The sequence below is a fragment of the Schistocerca americana genome, chromosome X (assembly GCF_021461395.2).
Source record: "Schistocerca americana isolate TAMUIC-IGC-003095 chromosome X, iqSchAmer2.1, whole genome shotgun sequence".
Classification (NCBI taxonomy): Eukaryota; Metazoa; Arthropoda; class Insecta; order Orthoptera; family Acrididae; genus Schistocerca; species Schistocerca americana.
In genome coordinates, this window is record NC_060130.1 from 211,163,016 (window position 1) to 211,185,499 (window position 22,484).

Sequence of the window (22,484 nt, forward strand, 5' to 3'; positions counted from 1 at the left end):
TAGCAAATTTGAGTTACAACAAGCATAGTATAGAAGCAGTACAAAGTACCTTGGACAAATGGGTCATAAAGAAGGATGCGATGGCTCATAAAAAGAGAGAAAGACTTTTTTAGGGAGGTAGACTGTATCACAAAAATTGCAGAATTAAATTGCAAATACACACTGAAGACTGTACACCAGAATGTGCAGTCATTAACAAACAAAGTTAATGAAATAAATATACTCCTCAATAGTGAATGGAAAGATGTTTCAGTTTCATGTTTTTGTGAGCATTGGTTAGAATATGAGTATTTTAAATCCTTAAAAATATTGCATTTTAACCTTGCGGGCTGTTTTTGTAGAATGTAATAAAAAAAAAAGGTTCAAATGGCTCTGAGCACTATGGGACTTAACATCTGTGGTCATCAGTCCCCTAGAACTTAGAACTACTTAAACCTAACTAACCTAAGGACATCACACACATCCATGACCGAGGTAGGATTCGAACCTGCGACCGTAGCAGTCAGGCGGTTCCAGACTGAAGCGCCTAGAACCGCACGGCCACACCGGCCGGCTGGAATCAAAACTTGGGGAACTTCTATACATGTAAAGATAATGTAGATTATAAGAGTATAGTGTCTGTTTGCAAACTAGTGTGTGAAAGATACCTTGAAATCTCAGCTGTTGAGTTAATGTCTGAAAAAACTATTATTTTACGTATGTATAGATCTCCTGTTAGCAACAGAAGTGTTTTTTTTTTCAAAAACTGGACCTTGCTTTAAGCAAACTCAGGACAACTGGGGAAACAGTGGTACTGTGTGGAGATTTGAATATTGACTTTCTGAGCCATAGCCTTCACAGGGATAAGTTCTTAAATATCATAAAAGCCTACAGTCGTTTCCTGACTCTTAGTTCTCCAACACATGTAACAAAAACTAGTGTCACTCTCCTTGATCAGGTATGTGTAAACGTGGACAAGTGTACCTCAGAAAACTTTGATACTGGCTATAGTGACCACCTTCCGCAATTAATAACCATATCTGTAAATCACATTTCGTCCAGTGTACAAAATATTATTCGTAAAAGGATTTATAGTCAGAAAAATATTGAATACTTCGAGTATTTAATCACCAAACAATCTTGGAGAGAAGTATATAATACCTCTATTACCAATGAAAAGATGGAAAATTTTTTGAAAATCTTCAATCATAACTTTGACGTAGCTTTTCCACAAAGGAAAATGATTTCCAGAATCACAGACAGATTCAAAAACTGGATTACATCAAGCGTTAGAGTATCTTGTAAATGGAAGCGGGAACTTTTTCAGCAGTCAAAAACAGACAGCACTCCAGAATTTCTTAGTTATTTCAAAAAAAATACAAGCTAGTTTTGAAACATGTCATAAAAGAGGCAAAAATTAAGGAAAATGACAAATATATTAGGAACTCATCCAAAAAAAGTAAGTCCATGTGGAAAGCTGTGCAGGATCTTACGGGGAAGAAGACAGCTCACAAAAAATATTGTGATATCGCACAATGGCAAGAATGTCATTGACCCTAGAGCAGTTGCAAACAGCTTCAATTCTTATTATGCAACCGTCGCTCGAAAATTAGTGAAGGAAAAATTTTGAAATCCACCTAATACGACGTGGAAACAGCTTTCATCTACTGAAATAAATAATGTATCCATGTTCCTCAGTATAATAGGCCCTACAGAGCTCCTAAATAGCGTAAAATCACTGAAGAGTAACTATTAAACTGGTACTGATGATATTACAGATTATATTATAAAAATAGCAGCAGGACAAATACTCTCTCCTTTACTAGACATAAGCAATTCTTCCTTGTCGTGTGGTGCCTTCCCACAGCAACTGAAAATGGCAAAAGAGATACCCCTATATAAAGAAGGTGGTGAGCAATGTATGGGTAAACTATGGGCTTGTGTCTCTACTCTCAGAGTTTTCGAAAATTAATGAAAAAGTGTTCCTTTCACAACTAACTCCATTCTTCAAAAAGAATAATATTATTTCTGGATGTCAACATGGCTTCAGACCACAGCAGTCAACTGAAACAGCCACTTTCAACCTGATAAACCATGCCTTAAATGCAGTGGACAACCACAAAAATATCTCAGGTTTATTTCTGGACCTAACAAAAGCTTTTGATGTGATTGATCATTCTGTGCTCCTGAGGAAGTTTGAATGATATGGTATAAGAGGTGTGCCAAATCAGTGGATTAAATCATATTTGGAATATCCATTAAGTACATGGAAAGAAACGAACTCCAGGTGCACCTTTCAGAACCATGTGGACTAAGTCATGGTGTTACACAGGGCTCTATTTTAGGTCCTCTTCTTTTTTTGTATACAATAATGATGTCCCATCACACGCTATGGATTCTGAACCTATACTGTTTGCAGACGACACTAGCCTATTGATTGAAGGAAATAAAGAAGAAAATCTCACTGCATCTGCGAAAGAAGCGTCTGAATGGCTTACCAAAAACAGGCTAATAGTAAATCCCCAAAAAACGGTACTCATGAATTTCCACACAGATCAAAATACACTCCTGGAAATGGAAAAAAGAACACATTGACACCGGTGTGTCAGACCCACCATACTTGCTCCGGACACTGCGAGAGGGCTGTACAAGCAATGATCACACACACGGCACAGCGGACACACCAGGAACCGCGGTGTTGGCCGTCGAATAGCGCTAGCAGCGCAGCATTTGTGCACCGCCGCCGTCAGTGTCAGCCAGTTTGCCGTGGCATACGGAGCTCCATCGCAGTCTTTAACACTGGTAGCATGCCGCGACAGCGTGGACGTGAACCGTATGTGCAGTTGACGGACTTTGAGCGAGGGCGTATAGTGGGCATGCGGGAGGCCGGGTGGACGTACCGCCGAATTGCTCAACACGTGGGGCGTGAGGTCTCCACAGTACATCGATGTTGTCGCCAGTGGTCGGCGGAAGGTGCACGTGCCCGTCGACCTGGGACCGGACCGCAGCGATGCACGGATGCACGCCAAGACCGTAGGATCCTACGCAGTGCCGTAGGGGACCGCACCGCCACTTCCCAGCAAATTAGGGACACTGTTGCTCCTGGGGTATCGGCGAGGACCATTCGCAACCGTCTCCATGAAACTGGGCTACGGTCCCGCACGCCGTTAGGCCGTCTTCCGCTCACGCCCCAACATCGTGCAGCCCGCCTCCAGTGGTGTCGCGACAGGCGTGAATGGAGGGACGAATGGAGACGTGTCGTCTTCAGCGATGAGAGTCGCTTCTGCCTTGGTGCCAATGATGGTCGTATGCGTGTCTGGCGCCGTGCAGGTGAGCGCCACAATCAGGACTGCATACGACCGAGGCACACAGGGCCAACACCCGGCATCATGGTGTGGGGAGCGATCTCCTACACTGGCCGTACACCACTGGTGATCGTCGAGGGGACACTGAATAGTGCACGGTACATCCAAACCGTCATCGAACCCATCGTTCTACCATTCCTAGACCGGCAAGGGAACTTGCTGTTCCAACAGGACAATGCACGTCCGCATGTATCCCGTGCCACCCAACGTGCTCTAGAAGGTGTAAGTCAACTACCATGGCCAGCAAGATCTCCGGATCTGTCCCCCATTGAGCATGTTTGGGACTGGATGAAGCGTCGTCTCACGCGGTCTGCACGTCCAGCACGAAAGCTGGTCTAACTGAGGCGCCAGGTGGAAATGGCATGGCAAGCCGTTCCACAGGACTACATCCAGCATCTCTACGATCGTCTCCATGGGAGAATAGCAGCCTGCATTGCTGCGAAAGGTGGATATACACTGTACTAGTGCCGACATTGTGCATGCTCTGTTGCCTGTGTCTATGTGCCTGTGGTTCTGTCAGTGTGATCATGTGATGTATCTGACCCCAGGAATGTGTCAATAAAGTTTCCCCTTCCTGGGACAATGAATTCACAGTGTTCTTATTTCAATTTCCAGGAGTGTATAAATGTGACACAACCCATAATATGTATAGATAAGCAGATCATTAGTGATGTCAGTGAAACTAAAGTTCTTGGGATTCATATCTAGCAAAATCTTAAATGGAGCTCTAATATCACACCCCTAAATTCAAAACTAGCAAAAATGAGCTGAGTGGTAAGAATTCTTAGCAACAATACTAGTGAAGAAACGGTTATGGCTGTATACTTTGCTCATATACATTTAATGCTAAAGTACAGTTTCATTTTCTGGGGAAATGTACGAGGGCAGTTCAATAAGTAATGCAACACATTTTTTTTCTGAAACAGGGATTGTTTTATTCAGCATTGAAATACACCAGGTTATTCCCCAATCTTTTAGCTACACAACACTATTTTTCAACGTAATCTCCATTCAATGCTACGGCCTTACACCACCTTGAAATGAGGGCCTGTATGCCTGCACGGTACCATTCCACTGGTCGATGTCGGAGCCAACGTCGTACTGCATCAATAACTACTTCATCATCCGCGTAGTGCCTCCCACGGATTGCGTCCTTCATTGGGCCAAACATATGGAAATCCGACGGTGCGAGATCGGGGCTGTAGGGTGCATGAGGAAGGACAGTCCACTGAAGTTTTTTGAGCTCCTCTCGGGTGCGAAGACTTGTGTGAGGTCTTGTGTTGTCATGAGGAAGGAGAAGTTCGTTCAGATTTTTGTGCCTACGAACACGCTGAAGTCGTTTCTTCAATTTCTGAAGAGTAGCACAATACACTTCAGAGTTGATCGTTTGACCATGGGGAAGGACATCGAACGGAATAACCCCTTCAGCGTCCCAGATGACTGTAACCATGACTTTACCGGCTGAGGGTATGGCTTTAAACTTTTTCTTGGTAGGGGAGTGGGTGTGGCGCCACTCCATTGATTGCCGTTTTGTTTCAGGTTCGAAGTGATGAACCCATGTTTCATCGCCTGTAACAATCTTTGACAAGAAATTGTCACCCTCAGCCACAGGACGAGCAAGCAATTCCGCACAGATGGTTCTCCTTTGCTCTTTATGGTGTTCGGTTAGACAACGAGGGGCCCAGCGGGAACAAACCTTTGAATATCCCAACTGGTGAACAATTGTGACAGCACTACCAACAGAGATGTCAAGTTGAGCACTGAGTTGTTTGATGGTGATCCGTCGATCATCTCGAACGAGTGTGTTCGCACGCTCCGCCATTGCAGGAGTCACAGCTGTGCACGGCCGGCCCGCACGGAGGAGATCAAGACAGTCTTGCTTGACCTTGCGGCGATGATGACACACGTTTGCCCAACGACTCACCGTGCTTTTGTCCACTTCCAGATCACCGTAGACATTCTGCAAGCGCCTATGAATATCTGAGATGCCCTGGTTTTCCGCCAAAAGAAACTCGATCACTGCCTGTTGTTTGCAACGCACATCCGTTACAGACGCCATTTTAACAGCTCCGTACAGCGCTGCCACCTGTCGGAAGTCAATGAAACTATACGAGACGAAGCGGGAATGTTGGAAAATATTCCACAAGAAATTTACGGCTTTTTCAACCAAAATTGGCCGAGAAAAAAAATGTGTTGCATTACTTATTGAACTGCCCTAGTACAACAGGCCATAACAGTTTCCAGGAAACAAAAGGCAATTATAAGAAGTGAGCAGCAGAAAGTCATGCAAACCTTTCTCTAAAGATCTAAAAATCTTATCACTCCCCTGTATTTATATACTGGAAGTAGTCATGCATGTCAAAAAAAGTATACTGAGGAAAGAAAACCTTTTTCCTCAAAACAAAAGTGTCCATGATTACAGTACCAGGTTAGACAACAAACAAACAAACAAATGTGTGTGAAATCTTATGAGACTTAACTGCTAAGGTCATTAGTCCTTAAGCTTACACACTACTTAAACTAAATTATCCTAAGGACAAACACACACACCCATGCCCGAGGGAGGACTCGAACCTCCGCCGGAACCAGCCGCGCAGTCCATGACTGCAGCGCCTTAGACGGCTCCTTTTTTTTTTTTTTTTTTTTTTTTTTTTTTTTTTTTTTTTTTTTTTTAAAATCTCATTTTGTTCGACCTCGTTCGTTGCGTCTGCTCGGGGCGGACGTCGTACGACATCCGTTTTAAGTTCGTTGTTGATCGATTAACTCAGTTTTTTTGTTACAGGGGGCTGCTAACCCTCTGACCGAACACGCTGAGATACCGCGCCGGCTGACCACTAAGCTAATCCTGCGGGGCCCCAGGTTAGACAGTGACATACATGTTAACCATTGTAAGACCACACTATGCAGGAACAAAATTATACAACAGATTACCAAGACATATAAAATCTCTACCTGAACTATAGAAATTTAAAAAGTCTGTGACAGCCTACCTCCTGAAAAACTGCTACTATTCAGTCTCACAGAATCTCATGCAAGAAAAAATGTAATTTGTATCTTTAATTGTAGAAATAAGTTTAAAATATACAATATTTTAAAAAATTGTAATTATTAACTGTATATATCCAACTTGTTATAAAAATTTAAATAGTGTATGTTTGAAGTTTGAAAAACCAATAGATGAAAAGGTTTTCTGTCCAATATCGTGTGTACGATATGTGTACTGAAAAAGAGATTTATAAGGACAAATAAATATATAAAAACTGCACAGAGCATCGATGGCGCCTTCAGCCACGCACTCGTCTTACTTATGTATTTGCAACCATGTTACTGGCTTCCCTGGCATTAGTTGGATTTAGTTTTTGATATATATAGCCTTATTTCATATCTGTTTTGGCCAGTCAAGTCGACTATGGCGGTTACCCTCCCTTTTTTCACACTAACTGCCCGTTTTTTTTTTCGACCACACAGCTACACGCAGAGTTTACATGAGTTACGTTTAAAATTCTGGTATTGCGAGCGTCTTTTAAACGTTTAAAATTCTGGTATTCCGAGCGTCTTTTAATCACTACCTGCGAGGGTGCTGCCATCTATTGGCGACAGCACGGGACTAGAGTGGCTACTGGGCCCTGCGTAGCTCGATCGACCCGCTGCCTCCAGCTGTCAAAACACACGGCCGGCTCAGCCGTGCCCTCTCTTCATGTCGCAACAGGTCGCACGCCAAAGGCCTTGCTTTCATTCAAAGTTTGCCTTATTTTTCAGTACGTACCGTGTCAGGAAACACCAAAAACACAACACATTACCGCGACTCATGCGGTGCACGATACCAGTTGGCATTCAAAACAGTTTCCATTTATCTCGAAATGGGTAAATACAGGTCCTGCGTAATTTTCGAGGGAATCTTGTACGATTCTTCCTACAAAATAGTGGCAAGTCCAGGCAATGATGATAGAGGTGTGTAGCGATCGCGCACACTCCTCCCCACAGTAAACCACAAAGGCTCAATAATATTGAGATCTGGTGACTGTGATGGGCAGGGGAGATGCGACACTTCATCCTCGGCTCACAAAACCACAATGGGAGCTTTTTGAACAGGGACCACGTCGTCTTGGAACACAGCGTTACCATTGTGGAACAAACACGTACCATGCGATGGAACTGTTCAGCTAAAGTGGCTACGTAATATTTGGCAATAATGAGACCTTCCACAGTAACCATGGAGCCCATGGAATACTTCAATTTGACTGCCCACATCATTACCGAACCCCACCATGTTTCACTCTTAGTACGCAAATTAGGACAGAAGTTGAAAACAGTATGAAAAAAGACAGGTCTGACCAAATGACACTCGTCCATTGCTCCATAGTCCGGGTTTTATGGCCGTCGCACCACGTTTTCCTGTTACAGGTGAAACCTTCCAGTCTCCCCCAATATCTCATTTGTTACGCAACCTTCCCTTCTACAATAACCTATGAAACCTTCCCTTAGGATTTCTATCTCTTGCTTAATAATAGCAAATGAAATCTTCCCTTTGAAATTAATTCTCTTTCTCAATAATAATAAGTACAATCTGCGCATACAAATTTAAATGCTGCTTATTAACAGTGATTTGCTGATTATTTCGACGAAACATAGAATGTGTCGTCGTCGTGGCCCTCAGTCGTTACCTGCAATAGCCCAGAACTATTCCTTACCTTTTTTACTGTTACTGGGTCGCCATCTGACTGCTACATCGAACTGCGACATGAATATACTTACTCTGTTTTACTATACTCTATTAGCTGCTGGTGGGCTGTCATAATAAGTGGCTGTATTTATTACCACAGCTGACGTTATTCTTTAATAGCAAAGCTGACGTTATTCTTTAATTAATTACGTAATTCATAGATAAACTTTCTCTTGACAACAATAACATTTTGCAAAGTTTTATGTTGATGGTTTTTCGGATGGATTATAATCAGTAATGCAATATTGCTAGCAAAAATTAATTATAATCTGAAAACGATTCTTCAAATATTTACTGTTGGTAATGAAATGATTTTACAAACGTTCACATGGGACTTGTATTGTATTGTATTGTATGTTAACCGGGGACCTAGAAACGACGGAGAGGCTCCGTCCCCGCCGCAGCCGCAGTGGTCCACAACCCCACGACGACTAACGCAGTCCACTTCACCCCTCCGCCGCCCCACACCGAACCCAGGGTTATTGTGCTGTCCGGCCCCCAGTGGACCCCTCCCAGGAACGTCTCACACCAGACGAGTGTAACCCCTGTGTTTGGGTGGTAGAGTAACGGTGGTGTACGCGTACGTGGAGAACTTGTTTGCGCAGCAATCGCCGACATAGTGTAGCTGAGGCGGAATAAGGGGAATCAGCCCGCATTCGCCGAGGTAGATGGGAATCCGCCTAAAAACCATCCACAGACTGTCCGATTCACCGGAACTCGATACAAATCCGCCGGGAGGATTCGTGCCGGGGACCAGGCGCTCCTTCCCGCCCGGAAAGCCCTGCGTTAGACCGCACGGCCAACCGGGCGGGCAAATGGGACTTACTTTTTACGATAATCTTACAACTAGCATTGCGCAAACATACCTTCAGAAGTCTTGAGTTTCTCAAACAAAATAATTCAATAATATTAGTTCCTCTTATGATAATAGTTAGCTGATGCCTCTGTACATCCGTTTATAATCTCTTGTAAATCATAGCTGGTGGTTGGCAGGCACACCGCCCCTATCAACCTCTCGCTGCAGACTTGCTACCGACTCGCGTTCACATCTCCCTTACTACTGACTTCCTACAAACGCTAAAGTGCGGTCTCTCCCGCCAACAATGCTTTCTGGTGCAGACAATCCCTGCTACCATTACAAAATGTATAAATGCGCGGTCTTTCCCGCTCTTTTCTTAAAATGTATCCGTACGCGGTCTTTCTCGCCCTTTTTAAAATTATATCAATGTGCGGTCTCTCCCGCCAACAATACTTTGGTGCAGACATTCCCTGCTACCAAAATTATTTCCCAAATTACAAATATTAATTATTCCTACTTAATCCTATTAATAATATCTAAACACCTTTCATAAATTGCAGTTTGACAATAGACAATATAAATATACACGTCTTACACAGGCAACTGCATCACTGATGAGTGGTTTTGGAACTCCAACTCATCCTGTTATTTCCTCCTTATGGAGCTCCCTTCGTGTTGTTTTGGTGCTGACAGTACTGCACTGACATTTGCAGCTGTCGTCGTCTTATTTTTTGTCACAATCTTCTTCAATGACCATATGCCTCGAGCACTCAACACACAGTTCCGTTGCGTTGTGACTTAGCGGATGATATTTTTCCGCTTTCTCTGTAATTAGCATAAATCTTCGATCCGGTGCCCCTTGGAACACTAAACACTACAGTCCCCTTGGTTACAGAAGCACCCACAATACGAGCACCAACAATTTGCCCACTTTAGAGTTGACTTATCTCCGACATATAGCACTCACAACTACACAGACACTGTTATGACTACCAATAACACTTGCAACGTACTGAGAACATTTGACATGCGCCATTCGTGATCAAATACAACAGCGCAACCTCCAGGCTTGGCTAGCGTTTGCATTTATGTTCACTCGTGCATTTCTCGCGATGTTTCCATATTTTTATCCGACCCCTATATTTCTCGCGTAGGAATCATGAGAACAGGAAAAGTATGCGAATGGAATATGACAAAGAGTCGATAATATTGGTATCCTCCCGATTGCTGCGATCAGATGCAAGAACGTCAACTATGTTTGTTGCTTCGGACATTCTTAGAAATAGTATCAAGAGCCTCGACGAGCAAAATGACGAATATGATACTCACGTTGAATACGTTTGTCTCCTTGAAACACTGTTCTCGCTTCCCACGCCCGGGTTCCCGGGTTCGATTCCCGGCGGGGTCAGGGATTTTCTCTGCCTCGTGATGACTGGGTGTTGTGTGATGTCCTTAGGTTTAAGTAGTTCTAAGTTCTAGGGGACTGATGACCATAGATGTTAAGTCCCATAGTGCTCAGAGCCATTTGAACCATTTTTTGAAACACTGTGGCGGGAATCCAAGAAAAGTTGCGAGCGATGGGGTCATAGACAGCAGGACGTATGGAAGCTTGAATCAGTCCCGGAAGCATACTCAAAAAATGTCCAAAAGTATGTGAATTCCTAAGGGACCAAAATGCTGAGGTCATCGGTGCCTGGTATTATACACTGCTTAAACTACACTACTGGCCATTAAACTTGCTACACCAAGAAGAAATGCAGATAATAAATGGGTATTCATTGGACAAATATATTATACTAGAACTGACATGTGATTACATTTTCACGCAATTTGGGTGCATAGATCCTAAGAAATCAGTACCCAGAACAACCACCTCTGGCCGTAATAACGGCCTTGATACGCCTGGGTATTGAGTCAAACAGAGCTTGGATGGCGTGTTCACGTACAGCTGCCCATGCAGCTTCAACACGATACCACAGTTCATCAATGGTAGTCACTGGGTATTGTGACGAGCCAAACGTTTTCAATTGGTGAGAGATCTGGAGAATGTGCTGGCCAGGGCAGCAGTCGAACATTTTCAGTATCCTGAAAGGCCCGTACAGGACCTGCAACATGCGGGCGTGCATTATCCTGCTGAAATGTAGGGTTTCGAAGGGATCGAATGAAGGGTAGAGCCACGGGTCGTAACACATCTGAAATGGAACGTCCACTGTTCAAAGTGCCGTCAATGCGAACAAGAGGTGACCGAGACGTGTAACCAATGACACACCATACCATCACGCCGGGTAATACGCCAGTATGGCGATGACGAATACACGCTTCCAATGTGCGTTCACCACGATGTCTCCAAACACGGATGCGACCATCATGATGCTGTAAACAGAACCTGGATTCATCCGAAAAAATGACGTTTTGCCATTCGTGCACCCAGGTTCGTCGTTGAGTACACCATCGCAGGCGCTCCTGTCTGTGATGCAGCGTCAAGGGTAACCGCAGCCGTGGTCTCCGAGCTGATAGTCCATGTTGCTGCAAACGTCGTCGAACTGTTAGTGCAGATGGTTGTTGTCTTGCAAACGTCCCCATCTGTTGACGCAGGGATCGAGACGAGGCTGCACGATCCGTTACAGCTATGCGGATAATATGCCTGTCATCTCGACTGCTAGTGACACGAGGCCGTTGAGATCCAGCACGGCGTTCCGTATTACCCTCCTGAATCCACCGATTCCATATTCTGCTAACAGTCTTTGGATCTCGACCAACGCGAGCAGCAATGTCGCGGTACGATAAACCGCAATCGCGATAGGCTACTATCCGACCTTTGTCGAAGTCGGAAACGCCTCCTTACACGAGGCATCACAACAACGTTTCACCAGGCAACACCGGTCAACTGCAGTTTGTGTATGAGAAATCGGTTGGAAACGTTCCTCATGTCGGCACGTTGTAGGTGTCGCCACCGGCGCCAACCTTGTGTGAATCCTCTGAAAAGCTAATCATTTCCATATCACAGCATCTTCTTCCTGTCGGTTAAATTTCGCGTCTGTAGCACGTCATGTTCGTGGTGTAGCAAAATTTTAATGGTCAGTAGTGGAACTTAAAGTAACGTACGCTAAGAACAACATACGCACCAATGCCCGAGGGATGACTCGAACCTCCGGCGGGAGGGGCCGCGCAATCTGTGACATGGCGTCTTAGACCGCGAGGCCACACCGCGCGGCGAAGCATACTCAGATGGTCGAAGTGGTTCAGGTGACCGTTCCAGACAGGTGGGGAATCTGGGTTCGAGTCTCGGTGCAGCACATATTTTCATGTGTTACGATAGGTAATGTCTTCATACGTAATACAGTTAATTTCAGAAGGATTCGGGAATAGCGAATAACTTTCAAAAATTTATCTTTTGCACTATTTTTTGAGAGTCTCTATGTTGTATCCTCTCTACATCTGTATCAAATATCGTCACTTATTTTGGTGCCCAAATAGCAAAACTCATCTGCTACCTTCACTGTCTCATTTCTTAATACAATTCTATCAGCAAGACTGATTTAATTGTCTTTATTTTTCTTTTGCTTGTAATCATCCCGTACGCTCTTTTAAGGATTTGTGCAGCTCAAGTGCACTTCCAAGTCCTTCGTTGTCTTTAATAAGATTACAATGTCATCAGCAAATATCAAAGTTTTTGTGTCTTGTTCCAAAACTTGAGAGGAGGTTATTCTTTCTGGCTAGTCACATCTCGCTCTTGACCTGAGATAGAATGGAGTAATAAGCTAATGACAAGCAGAATGTGACAAAGTCACAGAGAATTACAATGTTGGAAATGACAGTGATTGCACAGACAGTAGTAACTAGCGATGCTTGCTATTTCTTTACTGGGATTTTATACCTGGAAGTGAAAAAGGCAACTCCTGGACCTTGGGGAGTGATGAGAATGAGGTAGTGAGGGCCCGCTACAGTGGTCGCTACCTCGCGATCCAAGCAGCGGTGTCTTTTCACAGCTGGGCCCTGAACTTACAACAGGGAGGAAGCGGCATAACACGCTTTGTGCGTTTGTGCGGGCGGCTGACGAGGCTCCAGACTTCGGTCCCTCCCGATCTACAACAATGAGATAGGACACAGTTTCGGCCGCAAAAATGCGATCTCTCCCCCCCCCCCCCCTCCGCCACTGTCTCCGCCAGTCCACCCTGCGGACAGAATAGAATATCTGCATCTGCAGGCGAAAAAAGCACTCCAGTAGCTTCAAGGAATTTAAAGAATGCTATTTTCGGAATGCAAGAGTATAGGTTCCGGATGTAGATAATATTTTTAGAAAGCTGAGCAAAACACACCACCGTCAGTGCCGTTATTGTAGGGCGGGTGTCCCCCCCATCCGATGCTAACAGAGCAGAACCTATTGTTTCCTTTTGTTTTCCCACATTAGGAAGATCGTGCTGGCGGGAAAAACACGCCTTGCTATTGGTAGGTGGGTTGTGACGTCCAGCCTAAGTTCCGATTTTTGAGAAGATGATAAAGTCGATTGGGAAAGGAGTTTTTAGGGAACTGATGGAGGAAGCAGAATGGACTTCATACTCTTATACTATTGGCCAAAGTTAGTGGCAAAGCTGGAGACTGACTAGAACAGTAAATAAGAAGTTTATAGCTGCGGGATCTGGCACTCGAGTAAGCATCATTCAAACTCGGAGGACGTCAGTGGAGCATACACACGACTGGCAGTGACTGAGGGCCACTTGAAGTTACTACGGTTCGACACCAGCCAACACAGCTCACGGTAAGATTACATTGCTGCAGTAGCATGCCAGGGATAGATAGGCACAATAATTTGCTCGTTTGGATAGAAGCGGTGGCCTCAAGAATGGTTGCTCTGGCCCACTAGCAGAGTTATCTCCATTCGTTGACAGTTCCTTGCCATGCAGTCACTGCATACCTGCCATACAACTTCGCGCTTCTTTAAGTATGATAGTATCGCGTCAACCTGACTGATATCGTTACTCATATCCGGATCTAGCCAACCAATAATGGTGATTGTTCATGTAAACTGTTACATGCCATTTGAGATGGTGTAAAATAAATGTCTAATCCTTCCAAACCTTAACGTTGTTTATGAAATTAATTCTGTATATTATATTCTACGACTTTGTTTTCATAGCTAGTAAATCCCACGTCGTAAAGAGTTACAGAAGGTTCAGAGCCGGCCGGTGTGGCCGAGTGGTTCTAGGCGCTTCAGTCTGGTACCGCCCGACCGCTACAGTCGCAGGTTCGAATCGTGTCTCGGGCATAGATGTGTGTGATGTCCTTAGGTTAGTTAGGTTTAAGTAGTTCTAAGTTCTAGGGGCTGATAACCTCAGATGTTAAGTCCCATAGTGCTCAGAGCCATTTTGAGAATGTTCAGAGAGACCTCACTCAGGGAACATTGCTAAGGGCCCTTAATACCAGATTGTGATACCCAAAATCTGTTGCCTGACTTCGCTAACTGGCACTGGACCCTGAGGAGAGATGTGCTTCTGGAAGTAGAGTGTTCAGATCAGATAGTAGAAGTATAATAAAAGGGCGAGGCCTCACTAATTTCTTTCCAAATTTCTCCTTCCTTTCTTCACATTTAGCTCTTTGTCGAAATTGAATAAGGTCAGGGACACGTCCGTTTCCTTCGACTCTTATGAAGGTAGTTTCGTATCGACAAGAAGCAGATTGAATTTCCCTTCTTATTTTATTTATCCATACGACCTTCAGAATGTCAAAGACTGTAGTGCAGTCGGTATTTCCAAAAAAATTCTCTAAATCTATAAATGCTAAAAATGTAGATTTTTCTTTTTCCTGTCGTCCTACCTACTCCACATAAAACTGTAGTTCTCCTGTACCACCATTCTCTAATACATTTAATAATATTCCAGTATACAGGAATAACCAGAATTGTATCCACAAATTTTCAGAGGTGATAGTGTGGATCAAAACAAGAGAAAAATTCTAGTGAACAAGAGCTCTAAAATTTATATCTTAAGAGTTATGAGCAGTATTCAGTAGCAGAGACGTGATTCACAGTAGCGAAGATGAACAAGCGCTCGTAGTTCTTAAGGCCCATGTTACTGGACTTTTTTTCTTGTTTTGGTCCATAGTACCACCTTTTGCCAGTGGAGTTCTTGTTCACCATGTGTGTCGCCCGTAACAACGACAAAGTAATCGTCATCCAGCAGGATTACTGCCACTGCTATGATCAATATGAACATACCCAACAACTAGTGTAGTGCCATCATATCGGCGAGAACATTTTCATGTTATCGAATTTTAATGTATACTGTATTTTGTCTACCTTAAATTTTCATACGTTACTCCAGAAACCTTGTGCAACAAAAGGCTGGATAGCGGTAAAATGTTTATGGCAGCATCACTTGCTGCATGATAATGAAGAGCTCACACTCTTCCCAATTTTTGCACTGTAAAACGAACTAAAGGGTTGTGTTACAGCTATTCATTTCGTTGTATGTCTTCCTTTGCCTATATGCCACGAACACATGAATACTACAATTAAAGGACCCTTTGTTAGAAAGTAAGACATGTGCCTGGCAGTTGACGAGGCGTTCCGTTTCTGTTGGTTGCCAAGGTAAGCCTGGCGTGCTGGAGCTGTCGGTAATCAGTGTTGAGTACAGTCGAACGTAATGCGTTAAAGCTACAGCGGTGACCTTTTAATATTTTTGGAGTGAGTAGCGAAATGACCATCTAACACGCAATTCAGAAAGGTCAAAGGTCTCATTATCGGACACCAAGCGACGTACTCAATTTGGGAAAACAGTAATTTCGTCTAACAAGGGGAGGCCGCCAATTGTGAAATTCAGATTCTATTCATACTGCGCATAATGAAAGCTCATGGCCAGAGGTGTAATGTGGCAAAGCACCAAGATGCACTTCTCAGCCGTTGTCGAGAAAATCGACAGTTAATAGAAACCGTTGCGGTGAAATACTCTCTATGATTTATAATTTCCTACAGCGTCGTGGCGCAGCGGAAGCGATCGGGTTCGTAATCCGAAGGGCACCGGATCGAATCTCGCGCCATGCAACCTTTTTTTTTAGTATTTGTTTTTTGTAATTCATATATATATATATATATATATCGTGGGGTCTCTACTCTAATTCGAACGTTTGACTTACACTATACGTATTCGTTTCGGAATATCGTTTCTACGTCTTCCGTTAACTACACGTGTAAACATTATGAAGACAATTAATAACATTTGTGAAATACAACTTTGTTTGCGGAAAACATAATCATGTTCGAAGTCGCTAGTTTTTCCACGACAAACGACTTTCAACAACTTATTATATGCATAATTGTTGCAACTGATTACCGGGAATATATTTATATATATATAATACTGGGAGACTTCAACGCCAAACTCAAACTCGGAAAAGAAAAGATATACAGACATATCACAGGAAAACATAGTCCACCCAAGGACACCAACAAAAACGGAAAACATCTGATAGACTTTCGCAAAAGCCACGACCTCGCCATTACGTCAACAAAATTCAAGAAACCAACACGAAAACTTACCACATGGAAATTCCCCAGCGGAAAGCAAGAACTACAAATCGACCGCGTAATAGTGCAGAAAGACTCACAAAAAGAAATTTTGAACATAGACACCCGTAAAGGCTACTTCGACTCAGACCACCACCTACTACAGATCAGGATTCGTCTTTTGCCCAAGAAAAAGCTCCAGAAGAACAAAATTGTTAGACCAGATCCAGAATACGTTACTTTAAACCAGACACAAATATTACACAAAATTAAAATGGAGAAAACGACAGACTGGACACAACTTTCACGAAGAATCCGAGAGGCCATCAAACTAGCACAAGCTCCACGAACACGGAAACACCGTTGGTGGAACCACACATGTGACCAAGCTATTGACCAACGAATCAGTGCATGGAAAAAATTTAGTAGCCATAAATCCCAAGAGAATTGGATGAACTTCTTGAAAACACAGAAGCAATCAAGCAAAATCATTCGCAGTGAAAAACGACAGTATGACAAACGGCGACTGACGGAGATCGAATCGGACTTCATGAAGAACAATACAAGAAACTTCTACAGAACGTTCAGAGAAAATATGACTGGATATCAACCACCCAACTTGTGCTTCAGAAGACCCGATGGAACCCTAGAAACCAATACCAAAAACAATTGTGACATTCTGGCAAAGTACTTTGAAAAACTGCTCAACACGGACCCCCCATGGAAGAAATGATGACAGAAACGAGCACATACAATCCAGATAGTGAACCTCCAACTCTAGAAGAAGTTAAAGAAATAATAAAGTCACTCAAGAATCGTAGAGCACCAGGAGAAGATGGCATCATCGCGGAAATCTGGAAGTTGCAAGACCCAGAACTCACCAAAGACATCCACAGGATCTTGGAAGACATCTGGAAGACCATGAAAATTCCTGGCGACTGGAAAACTGCCCTGATACACCCACTACACAAAAAAGGTGACAAGACTGACCCGAACAACTACAGAGGAATATCCATACTACCGGTCACATACAAGATCCTCTCTAAAGCTTTACTGAACAGACTAGAATGCCAAACCGACCACTTGATTGGGGAATACCAAGCAGGCTTCCGTAAAGGGCGGTCTTGTGCGGAACAAATTTGGAACCTGAAAATGATTTTACAACACAAACAGAACCTGATCATTACTTTTGTTGACTTCAAAAAGGCGTACGACTCTATCGACCGGAAAACTCTCTTCAAAATTCTAGCATGATACAAAGTAGACAACAAAACACGGACTATCATAGAGCAAACTTTAACCAACACTACCTCCAAAGTAAAGTTCTGTGGGGAACTATCAGAGCCCTTTGAAATTCGCACAGGTGTCCGACAAGGCGATGGCGTCTCACCTCTCCTTTTCAATCTGGTGTTAGATAAGGTCATAAAAGAATGGGAAACATCACAACAGGGGATAACCTTAGGAAACCTACAGATTAAATGCCTGGCTTTTGCAGACGATTTGGCGATTGTCACGAAAGGTATAAAGGAAACAAAAGACGCTATTGAAAAACTGCACGAAATCGCTTCCAAAACTGGACTACAGATCTCTTACGAAAAGACACAGTTTATGAGCGCAAAGAAACTCTCATCTCTGAACACAAAGTATGGCACGATTTACAAAACGGCAAACTTCAAATACCTCGGTGAAACACTACAAATGAGTGGACATAACAGAGACTCAAACGAAGAAAGAAAGACTAAACTGGACAAGGCATACAAAGTAGTGTGGAATCATTACAACAAGAAGTCTATCTCACAAAAAGCCAAATTACGCCATTACGACACGGTGGTGCTTCCCGAGGCACTATATGCAGCAGAGACCACACTAATCCGAGGGCATACACGTATCAGACAATTAGAAAAAGTAGAACGGAAAATACTTAGGAAAATATTTGGCGCAACTAACAACAATGGAATATGGATCAAGAAACCTACAGAGGAACTGTACAAACATACGGAGACAATCACAGAAAAGATTAGAAAACGCAGACTACAATTCTATGGACACCTATACAGAATGCCATCACACAGGCTGACCAAACAGATCTTTGACTGGGTAACCACTAGAAACAACAAATGGGTGGCAGAGGTAGAAAACGACCTGAACCAGCTCAACATAACAGCAGACACAATAAACGACAGAATAAAGTTCAGAAACATCATTAAGAAAAGTAAACTACATGAGATACAATGCGACAAACGAACAGGCATAAAATGGACCGAAGAACGCAAGCAAGATCACAGCCAGAAGATGAAAGAAATATGGGCAACCAAAAAGGCAATCAAGATGAAGCCGAAGACACAAAGCCGACAAGAAGCATGGACAGAGGACCGGAAACAGAAACACAGCGAGCGAATGAGGGAAGTATGGGCAGCAAGGAAGGCAGCAAAAGGAACTGGCCATGTAGTTTAGTCCAAATGCGCTCTTTAAGGGCAAAACACCAATAATAATAATATATATATATATATATATATATATGAATTACAAAAAAAGCAAATACTAACAAAAGTTGCATGTCGCGAGATTCGATCCAGTGACCTTCGGATTACGAACCCTAGCGCTTCCGCTGCGCCACGACGCTGTAGGAAATTATAAGTCGTAGAGAGAATTTCACCGCAACGGTTTCTTTTAACTGTCGATTTTCTCGACAACGGCTGAGAAGTGCATCTTGGTGCTTTGCCACATTACACCTCTGGCCATGAGCTTTTATTATGCGCAGTATGAACCGAATCTGAATTTCACAATTGGCGGCCTCCCCTTGTAAGACGCAGAGGAGACTTTTTATATTTATTACCTACGAACCTGCCTCCGAAAAGGAAGTGACGATCGGCGTAGAGGTATCCGTTTCGAATGGCGCTGGTGGAAGATTATTGCATCACCAAAAATTAGCTGTAAAGGGAAATAAGGGAGGCGGTGCATAGTTTCTGACCACGAGACTGAGCATCTGTGCCCTGCGTTACAAAGAAGATCTCGTATTTTGTAATGTAGCGAAGGCGTGTGACACCGTTGCTCGGTGTTAATCAGTCGGATAAGATCTTTAAGTTCAGAGGCTCGAGAATAGCAGACTATAAGTTGATTCTGAGATTCCACTCGGCCTTTTCCCTTATCGTCACTAACAACAAAAACGCAACTCTACATAGAATTACCTGAGTCATCTACAGTGAGTATCACACTGCCTCCAGTTCATACATCGCGGAGTTGTTCGAACGCGTACTAGGAAGAAACATTTTGGCATTAAAGGACTGAACCTATCCCTCGAGTCTCACAGCAAACAATATAATATGAAAGTTATCTGCTTTTTATTTCGAATAAAATGCCTTTACTACTTGATACGTACATTTGTCAATCCACTAACGGACATGGAGAGAGTTACACCACAAAATATCAATACAATTATTATAAAAAATTGTAGAAATGTTTATTACACAACGAGTATTACGTTATTAAGCTTTCATTCCCTTCCGAACTGATGTTCATCATCCACATCAGTATGAAGTGTGGCCCCTACAGATACGAGCACACCCTTGTATTCGTCGTGAGATGGAAGCAAACAGCCTCCGAATGTAATCTTGAGAAATTTCTTACCGTGGGTGAATCACATGTTCCGTCAGTTCATAATGATTGTTGCCTGGAGGCTGATTTGAAAATATATCTCAGCCCGTCGCATCCCAGATATGCCGTTTGTTTGTTGTTGTGATCTTCAGTCCAGAGACTGGTTTGATGCAGCTCTCCATGCTACTCTACCCTGTGCAAGCTTCTTCATCTCCCAGTACCTACTGCAACCCACATCCTTCTGAATCTGCTTAGTGTATTCATCTCTTGGTCTCCCTCTTCGATTTTAACCCTCCACGCTGCCCTAAAACACTAACTTGGTGATCCCTTGATGCCTCAGAACATGTCCTACCAACCGATCCCTTCTTCTAGTCAAGTTATGCCACAAATTTCTCTTCTCCCCAATTCTATTCAATATCTCCTTATATGCCGTATGAGTGACAAATAGGGAACCGTGCGGGCCGGTCAAGGATCCGTTCATTTCACAAGGCATTTGTGATGTAAACTACAGTGTGGGATCCAGCAGTATCCTGCTGTGAAGTGGTATTTGATACCCTGAAGGGTATGATGACAGGGTTTACTATTCTTGGCACATACCTTGAAAAGGTAAGAGTCTCGAGAATGGCTGCTTCCTGCCATCTTTCGCTAGGTCGTCTATCGACACATAGGTGTCCATCTTACAGCCACAAAAAGGAATTAGACTCATCCCTCAACGCCACGGAGTGCCACTCTGTGTCCTAGTTGACTCTGGTTCTACATCATCCAAGTCTCTGAGATCTCAAACCAGCTTCCAGTAATCTGTTCCCGGCTGTTCGTGGTGACACTCTACCTGAAGCTTCAGTCCGGATTTCAGTTGCCTTCAACTGTCTGTTCATCAGAGGTAGTGGAACAGTCCTATGGTCTTCTTGTGGTGTAGTCCTTCTGTCTACTCTTCTTGCTGCACCGTCGTCCTGAGCTAACCTCGTCTGCACGAGTTCTGCACGTCGACTGTATGCCTGATTTATTGGTATTATGCTTCCATTTCCCTTATGTCCATTCAACCTTTCTCAAAGTTCTAAAGATGATGACAAGCTGCAGATGAATGTCGTTCGTGCATGTTGCGTTGCGAACTCTGAAAAGTGGCATGCCGTTTGGCTCATCTCTTTTCATTTTATTTGACGATAAATAATTCGCCTGTAGATGAGTTGAGTTAGACATGCTCTGCCATCTCAATATTTTCATGGATTAATGAGATTATAGTAATTGTATGGAGTGACTTAATTTCCTTATTAACATTCTCAATTTTAACCTGGTGCTCTCTATATTCATTGCTTTCCTTGGTCAGCTTTAGAATCGTTCAGCGCTGAGTATACGAAACTGGAATCACAGACATGGCAAAAAACGCCTCTCAGTGAGCTGACAGAACTTGCCAGCCGAAGTGGCCGTGCGGTTAAAGGCGCTGCAGTCTGGAACCGCAAGACCGCTACGGTCGCAGGTTCGAATCCTGCCTCGGGCATGGATGTTTGTGATGTCCTTAGGTTAGTTAGGTTTAACTAGTTCTAAGTTCTAGGGGACTAATGACCTCAGCAGTTGAGTCCCATAGTGCTCAGAGCCATTAGAACATGGGCTTTTGCAGAAACGCAAATGGGGGAGGCTCCAGGTATAGTGGGTCACACATTGTCAGGGCAAAAATCGCCTTAGCGAGCGTCATGCTGGCGCCCTGCCTATTATTTTGTTTATGGCACGCTTCCAATCTGGAAGGCCGAGCTGAAAACATTCGTTCCAGAAAATGGAACTCTGTCAGCAGGAGGTCGGCACAAGGACCATGTTAAGAAAAGTACATTCAGCAGATAAACATCTCCCAACGTTCCAAAAAAACATGGCAAAACTGCTCTGACATACTACAGGTTTGGAAGATACCGCAGAAGTGGGTGCTAGCCTCGAGGACAATTTTTAGATTTTTCCAGGATCTGTGATGCCAGGCTAGCTGTTGGTAAGAGGACACCAACTGGGGAAAGAGGACTAACATGTAGAGGGAAGTTTTTTAGAAAAGGGGTGAGGAAATTAAGTTCACTGCTTTTTGACATTTCACTTCTTGGCGAGATATTTTGTTAAAGAAACTATTACACGATTGGTGGACAGATATAACTTTTAAGAGGATTGTAGTCGAGGTTTTCTTGGTGGGAAAAAAGGAGCAGTCAGTTCCTTACTAACTTAGAGGAGAGACTTCGTCGCCGGATTTGGTGCTGAACACATCAACTCTCTGCAAGCTGCACTCTCAACTGGAACAGCCGACTTGAGTCCAATTTTCGAGTCTTCAAAATAAAGACTTTAGCATCATACTTCATGGCAGCCAGGTAGAGTGCCACCACTCTGCTCATTTTCCGTCGAAAGTTATGGTGAGCATAGTTAGCAGCTCGAGGTTATTGGGACAATTCCAAGTTTGTAGATCTGATTCATAATACGAGCTACTGTCCTGCACCCGTCAGTGCATCATCAGATGTATGAGCTTCTTCGGTTTTCTGTCCAATCAAACAGTCACTG